This window comes from Ascaphus truei, chromosome 1, assembly GCF_040206685.1.
Source record: "Ascaphus truei isolate aAscTru1 chromosome 1, aAscTru1.hap1, whole genome shotgun sequence".
Lineage (NCBI taxonomy): Eukaryota > Metazoa > Chordata > Amphibia > Anura > Ascaphidae > Ascaphus > Ascaphus truei.
This window is the reverse complement of record NC_134483.1, coordinates 244,696,198-244,706,376: the sequence shown is the minus strand read 5'-3', so window position 1 is coordinate 244,706,376 and position 10,179 is coordinate 244,696,198. Positions and strand designations below refer to the sequence as shown.

General features: G+C 43.1%; 1 long non-coding RNA gene across 1 annotated transcript in view; it reads right to left on the bottom strand.

The window, feature by feature from the left end:
* Positions 1-643: 643 nt before the first annotated feature.
* Positions 644-10,179, bottom strand: part of LOC142470647 (uncharacterized) — a 22,892-nt gene continuing 13,356 nt past the window's right edge. The window contains exons 2-3 of the long non-coding RNA XR_012789291.1: positions 1,376-1,464; positions 644-1,208 (exon numbers count right to left, since the gene is read on the bottom strand). This is a non-coding gene — a long non-coding RNA (uncharacterized LOC142470647). The remainder of the gene's footprint in view (positions 1,209-1,375; positions 1,465-10,179) is intronic.

Genomic DNA, 10,179 nt, shown 5'->3' with positions numbered 1-10,179 from the left:
GCTGGACTGAGTTCAGTAGTGTGGCCATGGAGTTGCAAGGAGCCTGCCAAAGCTTGATGAATCAATTGCACATTTGCAAAGCATATCTAACTGCCATATACTTTATAGGGTGTTTGTAATCAAATTTTACGTTAACTTGCAAGGATTCCCTGACAGTTAACTGCTTTTGTGATGGATAATATGATGATACATAACAGTTTTTTACACTCTCTGGTGAAGAAAATGCTTCTTTATCAGGCATATAGTATGCAAAAGAAGATAAATAGGAATTCTGGGATGGTACTGCATCATCTAAAGCAGGGGAGCGCAAACTTTTGCTGCTGCGCCCCCCTGTCTTCCCTGCCTCAATGCTCATGCCCCCCTCCCTACCTTAGAGCTGTATCAAATGATCCTGCGTGGTCATGTGACACGTGACCCTGTGGCGTCATTTGATGCCGCGTTGCCATGGCGACGCATCACAGAACGTCTGAATCTTGGTAAGCATAGCGTTGCAGAGGCCTCATGCGATCCCCCGGCATTTAATTTACATAACTTGGGGAAGAGCGCGGGGCTTCTGCAACCACCCGTGCCCCCCCCTCCTCCCCGAAAAATCTCCCACCCCCCAGTTTGCGCACCCCTGATCTAAGGAAGCAGTGGACCTGACTTTATAGAGGATTCTAAAGAAGGTGAAAAGTACTTCGAAATTGCTATTTCTCTATCCCTTCCTGGCAGTTTTCGGTACAACAATGAATCAAGGGGATCTCTGCATGTAGTGTAGTATTGCCAAAGTTCCAAGGTGATTAAGTTCACTGCCTTTGTGTTTGCATACACTGCAAAAAGCCATGCATTTGGTGTTTGAGTCAGAGTACATTCCAGACTGGTAGAGAGATATTTTTTGTAGACATGTTATGCTGCTTAGCTGGTAATGCTCCCAACCTGGCTTTAGCAGTACTCTCTCGATAACCTTGATCTACGTCAATAATAATAATATTGTTGATGTTTTTTTCTAGCTCCACAGGAGTAGGGAAGTCACTGTCACACTGCTTTGCAATTTCAAAGAGTGTAGGAAAAACAGAAACTTCCCTTGTCATGGCTGGACTATTCCCAGGTTGGTATTAGTAGGATTAGCAGAAACAGGCATAACCCACTGCTGTTCTTCCTTTGTGTTGCTGTGAGAACGCAAAAAGACGTGGATTGTCTGAAGGCAGACTTTTATTCAGCCTCAAAACCTGGAACAAAAAAAGAGCGTATTTTCAGCATTATATGATGATCAAACAAAAATGCCTAGCTGCTAACTGATGCGCTGACTAATACATTGATAAATCTTTATTTATAGATTAGAGGGCTATGCCCCTTACCAACTATACCAAACGAAGTATGTGGCATGTAAATTTACCTTCTGTCTCCCCGCCTTCTCCTGGCTGGTATAAGAGGGCAGAGTTCAAGTCCAGTGGGGACTAGCAGCCTTCCAGGGCGTGTACCTCCCTGGATCAGAGAGAGCATCCAAAACAGACAGGCCTTGTTACAGGGCTTTCTTAGACCCCCCAGCAAAGATCCAAGCTGTCTGACCCTCCTTCACAGAACACAGATTACAGGGAGCTACAGCCTTTTAAAGCTCCCTAACAAGCCAGCTGAACCTGACTAATTAAGTCAGCCTGCGATTAACCCACTCAGCGCTGGACTAAACTTCTATATATAGGTCTCCAATGCATAGTTATCAGACAGGGAATCCACCCTATCACGCTTATGACTCTGAGGTTATAATTTCAAGAATTATGATGTCTTCTGTCCAATGCCCATTGCAACCACTCCTGCCAGTGCCAGCTGAGATTTTTGTAGACGAAGGGGAAGTAGAGCACTTGGTGGATTTCTTGATTTGGAGCAATTTATGGGTGCAAACTGATATTCTCTCTTTCCCATTGCAGCTTCTGTGTTTTAATGTACTTGTTTTTTTGTTAATACAGTAGTGCTCACACCCTGTTTAGGCTTCACATTGCATGGGGACGTAGCTACAGAAGATATAGCTTATAGCTTAGATATAGCTAAGAGTTTGCTTATGACTCACATAGTTGGTTTTGATTATACTTAGAGGGCCCCCATATACACAGGTAGTTAGTGGTCAACTGCTGCATTCAACTGGTGCCAGGGGCATCGCACATATCAGAATGAATTGGAATACAGCTAGATGATGTAGAGAGAGGGTAGGAACCTTCCTTACACATGCTGCCTTAGACTGTCCCAAATTACCAACAAATACCCCAAATTGTCTTTGTGACAATGAATCACAATACACACTTTACTATAGAATTTTTAAATTAAATAAATTGGTAAAAGAAAAAAGCTAGATCAAATAAACCTTGAGTGCAAAGAATATAAATGTAATGTTACTGACTTTTTTCAGTTAAACTAACGGGAAATTATTTTGATCAACTATTAGAGAGTACTAGTGCTGCATGCCAAACACTTTACCAAACTGGTGTAATGTGATGGAACGGTAAGGAATCCACACCTCAGTTTACTGCTTACCTTGCCTTACAGACCTGTGCAGTCCTGGAACACTCCCCATGGTATTTACTGTAGCTGTGCAAGCTATCACTGCAACCTAGCCTTGTACTCACTCATTGGAGCAGTGCCCTCACACCCTCCTCTGGGGATTGGCCCGCTGGCCTTTAAGTACTGCATCCCCCCATAATCCTTCTCTGCCGAGTATAATCCTTCTTGGATGTCCTGTGTTTGCCACAGCCACCTATCTTGGCCACCTTGTCGCTGTTTCTTGTCCTTTGTTCCTAGCCCATGTTCCTGGTTCCTGTGCTGAAGCGTTGGATCTCCAGCATAACTTCAGCTTCCTGTTTCCTGAGGCCTGCTGCCCTTCCCATAGCAGAGGCCTGTCGCTGAGTCCTGAGTTCTGTAGCTCTCTCTCCCCGCACAGCCTCGTTCTGGACTCCTGCGCTGAAGCATTGGTTTACCAGTGCTGCCTGGCGGTGTGCCCACTCCAGTCAGCCTTCTCCTTCCTGAAACCAGCGCCATGGGCCATGGACGCCACTCGCACAAACCCCATTCCCGACCTGCAGCAATTTCGCTGAAGCAGGAAGACCTGCTTGATATCCTGTTGCCGACTCCCTGCTTGGACTATGTTTACCCTGATGTCACCTATCCTGATCCTGGCTCGTCCACTGACTACACTGCTCTCTCCATGCCTGACCCTGCTATGTACGACTACGAACTGCGCAATCCGGATCAGCCTGCGCGGTCTAAGGTCGGTGCTTATACAACCCCACCTCAGCCACCCGGTCCGACCCTGGTTTGTAGCGAGCACAACCGTGACAGGAACTAACTTTCCTGATGTGATAAACCAACAGGAAATGATTAGCTAGTACACTAGCAGAGAGAAGAGGGTGCTGCACCTATTAAACTAGTATCAGTTTGCCAATTGCCAAACTTGACTTTACCCAAAACTGGTATAACAACTGGAAATTATCAGTGGTTGATGAGTCAAGGCCAATTGAAATGTCTCTCCTTGGCAGCTAGTTATTATACAGATGTAGCAGGCGAAAAAAGAATTGTGACTATAGCGCTAAAGTATAAATACCTACTTAGTGATACTGCACCGACACACTTTATTCGAGCAAATACCCAGTATGTACCTGGCAGATACCTGGAATGCGCCGCTCCTCACCTCTGACAAGCCCCGTTGCGTTTGCCTTCCCAGCCTGGGTTCATGCCTGGCTGACGGGCGGCTGATCTGTTAAATGATAATGATTAGGATTTAATAGGCTGCAATGCTTCGCGTGTCTACCAGATGGCATAAATTCATGAATTGTAATGCAGTATATATATATATATATATATACTGTGCAGTATTGCAGCCAGCGGGAATAAAATGCTTCAATCCCTGCCTGGAAAATACCTCAATGCACTCTGGCAGAAAACAGTCACAAACCTCAATACACCCGGGTATACCCGAATTCGTGGGACTAGCCGAGCTCGAATAAAGTGTGTCGCCAGTGTACAAACAGTGAAAAATATCCTTTAAATAAAGGAAGGCTGCCTAGTACCTACTGTCTAGTACAAACAGAATACACGTGCTGTCGGTCTGTGAACCCCGGAGAGACTGTTTCCACCACTGGCACGTTCCTTGTGCATAACGGAAGGGATTTCGGGCGAGAGTACCGGCGGAGCAGAGTGTATACTCTGCCATGACATTCCCCTGCGCCGAGAGGACACTGTTATTTCACCGCTTGTTATCACCTTGCTTGTCGTAAGTAGGGTTTTGATTTTTACCATCTCCGGATGACCAGCTGCCCTCCACTGCTCCATTGCTGTCTTTTATGACAGAGTTCATTTTATAATAAATTTTATTTTTAGTTTGTTCAATAGGAGTCTTATTGTTATTTGTTGTATAGTGGTAGACTGAGTTACCCAGCAGTTGTACGCTTTGATTTGTGTTTGTTTTCTCTTTTCTCGTTTCATGGCCTGTCTAGCACTCATGCAGATTCTTTGAGGATCACAGGACTTATCATTTTGAACATTTGGCGCCAGGTTTTTCGTTTTTCCACAGATGTAGCGGGACTTACTGTTGTGGGGTCACACCTTTTCACCCAAATAGGGTCTCACAATAAAACTATATTCTCACACTGAATGAGAAGCGTAAAATAGTGATATTAGATTTGTAGAAAATAGCCTTACATCCTTATCACAGGCTATAGGATGAACAATTATGAAAAGGAAGCTCAGAGTTGAATAAAATGATAACTATGTTTAATTGTACACAGCAATAAAAATGAGTAAATGATAATAAAAAGGTAATAGATTTGTTACAGACGAAACAACGAGTATTCTAAAGCTTGCCTTAAACTAGCCCGGTTACATGCTGGGTACATGCTGGGTGTAACTTGGCTAGTTTAAGGCATTTCTGCATTGACTAATGACCCATCGGATTAACACGCTGTCAATCTGATGGGCCCTTAGTCAATGCAGAAATGCCTTAAACTTGCCTTAAACACGACCCAGCATGTACCCAGCATGTACCTAGGTCTTTTTAGCGATTGCCACTGGTTTGTGTTAGAATAACCGTTGGCACTACAGTACATAAGATCCGTTACAGAAATCAGGGCATGGTTAGTTAGATATGCTTGCATATATAAAAAACGTTCCATCCACAGTAATATGCCAAATCAGTCTCGTCTTTGCCTTATTGTCTCTATCTCCTGCTTTCCTAGCAATATCTTAGCAAGCATAGCTTATATTGTCTCTGCCTACGTCGTTCTGTGGCAAAACAGACTATGCTAATTATTTCTATGTTGGAGAAATATTTCTATATAGGAATTTGGCAGTTTGTCCTCATCTTAGCAAACAGGCAAACTACTACTTCCCTAATTGTTTTCCTGTGGCTACCTAAGATGAAGTAAATAGGTTATGTGTCAGAAGATCTATTGAAATGCAGAACAAAGTCAAAAAGTCAAAATTTTCCATCGTTGCAAAACTTGGTAAATTGTATTGCAGGCCTAAACAAAAATAGTTATTACAGGGGTATACACTTTGCTGTACTCAAAAGATATATTTGTATATATGTCTTCACACTTAGTTAAGTTATGGTGGGTAAAAAAAGTGACAAAAACCCTCCACAGTAAAGCATATAGCAAATGGAAATATTACTGTATGCTCATTTGCATGTGTTAGACAGGTCTGCAACCCCGCCTTTCACCATTATCACCCAGCACACAGCACTTCCACTGCAGCAAGGGATTCTGGGAAATGACATGCAAATGAGCACACAGTGTCACCTTTTGCTTCAAAACCATCATTTGCATGTGATTTCCCAGACTCCCTTGCTGCATTGGAAGCACTGTGTGCTGGGTGATAATGGTGAAAGGCGGGGTTGCAGATCTGTCTAAGACATGCAAATGAGCACACAGTAATATTTCCATTTTATATATGTCTTGTTATATACTGTATACTGTATGTATTATTGCGATATATATATAGCCCTGCTTCCTATTGAATACAGTACGCAACCAATGCTGTACAACCTGTTGGCTCGCAGGGCCTAAGCCTCCGCCACGGAGAGCTTGGGGCAACTCGTATGAATATTGATAACCTCTTACTTAGTGCAGCGCCTCCACCTGCGATGGCTCCCAGCAGAGTGGAAGTGGTTCCTCGCAGGAAAATAATGTATTGCTCCACACCCACAGAATATAAAATAACCAATGACTTTACTAATGTAACCATAACTTTGCATATAATCAACAGGTGTCCCTCCCTAGAGGAGACACTATGCTATTGCGTCTCGCAGAACGCGACCCCTTCACTGTGTACCCACACCGTGTCCAGTTCCCACACTCGATATTCCCCCACCCCCAAAGTGAGGTATATGTGTGTGACTGCGCAGCCACTATGTCCTGATATATGTATATAGTTGGTGCACTTGATGATGTTACCTGCCGAGTGCTCCAGCGCTCGGGCCTGCCAAGGAAAGGGTCAGACGTCGCACGAATCCCAGGAACACCGTCCGGGGCGATCTCACCCGGTGGGTGACTGCTGTGCGGCCGAGGTCTGGGCCCAAACCTCTGCATTGATATGGCAACAGTCTCTGGGTGTACCACTCTCCTGCTGATATTAAGGGGGACTGTATCCTATCTGATGGCCTGTCCCTATTTCCGCTTCACTCTCCGGGGACTCAGGGCCTAACTTTGCCGGGGTATGTGGCTTAGTGTAGGGGCTGTTGCCTCCCTACACATTGAGCTCCTTCTCCTTCCTCCTCCAACTCGGTTCTGCCCGGCGTGCTCACCTGCGCAACCTCTAACCCTTCCTCCCGTTATTCCGGCCGCCCTATTGGCTCCCTTGCGTCACCTGGTCTCGCTATAGCTGCTGGGACTCGTAGTCCTGTGCGCTCCACCCTATAAGAACCGCTCCTCTTTCGCGGGCTTTGCAACCTCTTGCTGCGCATGCGCGACCTCTGCTCCCTCACCACCTCCACAGGCTCACCGCGCATGCGCGAACACCAACATGGCGGCGCCCTATTGCTCAGGTCACTGCGGAGCCTCCGATGCACCAAAGCACTCCCTACACGCTGCAACCTTCCCTATCCTCTCAACATCCGGAGATAAGGGTAACCTGGGGGACCTGGCTATATATATATACCTATTGCCCATTACGTTACTGTTTTTGGCACAGGGCAAGTCGTTTGGACATGACTGCTCGTGTGTAGGTGAATCATTACTTCGGGGGGGGGGGGCAATTATGAAAAGTGGACCCCCATAGTGCAACCGTGGCAGCACTATTTCTGTAGTCACGACTTTAAACCTTTTCAGCCACGGCTCCAGATATAGTAAGTCTCACTACATCTGTTTTTGGTACAGGTACAGGTTTTTACCAATTGTGGGTCATTGATGGGAGCACCATCACAGAAGATGAACAGAAAGAAATCCTGCTGGTGCATCATTTACAGGTGTGCTGAACTGCTGAGCACCAGCTCTCGATATTGACTAGACTGCCTGGCAAGATCCTTATTGGTTTTGTCTATTTACTTTTGAATAATCTGTGGCATTGTCCATCTCAGAATTGTTGTGGTCTGTCTTTATTTGTGTACAAGTGGTCCCTCTACAGTCCTTACATTTTCAAATAATACATTGATTCCCTGCCCTGAGATCACATTGTTTTGTAACTTGATAGGGGGAGATAGATAAGTTTAGGCTCATGTTTCTCTTTACATTACACGTTTCTCTTACATATAACTTGAAAAGTACTTCACAGCAAACATTGGCGAAGATTCACTGAAGGTCGATAAATTAAAAATATGTGTTATCAGTATTTAACTACAATTGTATTTATTGATCTATTCATTAAAGCCAATCACAAGTGCTAGAGCAGTGAAAAGGAGTTTTTTTTTATATAGTATTGTAGTACATAACCATTATTTTTAACTACATCATATGCAGATAAGCATGCAAATGTACTGTATGCAAAAGAAGAATTGATGGTAATGCCTTATTCACATGCTATTCACTAAACTGAACTCCAAAAAGAACACCAATTTTTTATCACTGCCCCAAGCTGGCATCATGCCTATCTTGCCAATGTGTATAATGGCCACTATAAATATAGGTAAGACTTGTAGCACTACAAATGATGATATAATATATAATATTAACAATGTTCAACTTATTTAATATATTAAACCCTTAGAAGCCCAAGTGGCCAGCTAGTTTTGGTCAACCCATAACTAGCTGGACACATGATAGAGTCCCCGGAGGAGTTGGAGAATCTGGCCAAGAGAATTTATGGATGCTTATGCCAAGCCCTGTGAGTGCTATTTAACTAGAGTTTAAAAGGGGGAAAAGAGCAAGAATTTGAAAAGATAGTCAGTATGAGAAAGGTGTGAGAAAAGAGGGATTTGATGCTAAAACTCAGGGATCTGTGATATTGATCTCCAAAGATCCCCAATAAGTTTTTGATCTATTTTCTATGCATCTAAATGAGGGTGTGCTCAGCAACGTTTTCTAGTAAGGGCACTGGATCACACGATCTCATCTGACCTTTTCAGACTCTGCTCCCCTGGTCACTGCCTCTATTAAGAAGAATATTTGAGTCTAATATGTGTATACTACTTTTCTGATACCTTGCTGCACCAAGGATATACTGTATACACACCTCATCACCAAGTTTTAGAATTTTACAACCAGGTCTGGCTACACTTTGGTAATAGAGACATTTTTGATCTGTCTGTTTTATATTATATACAAGGAAGATTTTAAGTATCACTTTATCCCCCAAACTACAACTACTAAGAATGAGATATTCTAAATGACACACCGTCTCAACTGAATTGAGTATGGCTATGTGAGTAGCCAGGTCTAGTATATGTGTCTTATTACTTCTATTTTGTAATATTTTGAATGTTTGATTCAACATTATTTTAAGTGATGTATTAAAAGTTATTTTTAAATATAGGTGGGCACCGGTCACAGGAATACTGTTAACCTGCCTCTATGCAAGTCTGTGCTTTGTTTAACACATACTTGACCTAATAGCCATCCAGAGTTATCACCAAGAAGAAGAAATAGGTACACTCACAAAAACTGAATAAAACGGCCAAAGGTACACAGAAAAGTCCACTTGTGTGAAGCTCCAGCTGAACAAAAACAGATGAACACTCGCGCACCAGTGGGCTTTTCCAAACAAAATAGTGGATTTATTTGAAAAGAATCGACTATTTGGTCTCTGCGTAGACAAATGTCTACGCAGAGACTGAAACGTCAATCCTCTGGAAATAAATCCACAATTTAGTTGACAAAGGCCACTGGAGCGCCGGTTTTCATCTGAGTTATCACTAATGCAACTTGCTTATGTATGTATTACCCTGAAAATTTTGCGTTTATGGTAGCCTGAACCAAGTCTGAAGTTAAGCACCACTGTACTGGAATAAACAGTGCAGATCTGAGCATGCATAGTGTAAAATCCATAGCAAAAATTAGTGCAAAAGTAATTAACATTTATTGGTAATCTTCTTGTCTACTAAACATGTCTCTTATACAGATGGCTGCCCCTAGAAAAGAACAAGCAAGTATCAAATAATCAGTTAAGCATGGCTGAGTGAAGATTGTTGCAGGAAATACTTAACATTCAATTACCTACCCTTTCTACCCTTTTTAAATATCAAAGCTATGTTATTTCATTTAGCCCTTAAAGCAGTTACTAATCTTTCCATTTTTGCTATACTATATAACAGATTTTGCAAATGGTTTGTATTGACTTTCAAATGAATGCATTTTGTATCAATTAATAAAAAAAAATCAGCATTACTGGGATAAAAAAAGACCAGTGGACAGATTAATACATTAATACTAATACAGTATTTCAGATATGATGTGAAACGTGGGAACATAAGAGTTCTTCACAGGTAAAATGATAGTGTATCCACTTTCAAAACCTCACAGGTTTCTCCTTCAGGTGTATTGGAGCAGTACAAGGAACTGGAGAGTAAGTCAACTGATGCAATCATGTATCATCTCCAAACTTGGCCGCAGACATATTTCCCAGGGGCCCAAGAGTAGAGTTACGAATGAACCCTCCAGCCCCCGCCATGTTGGCTGTTTTACGAGCTCCATCCCCCCCCCCATTTCACACATCACGAGCCCCCTCTATTTTCCACCCTCTTCCCATGTATTCCTCTCTCCTCCGTCTCACTCCCTCTCTTCCTCA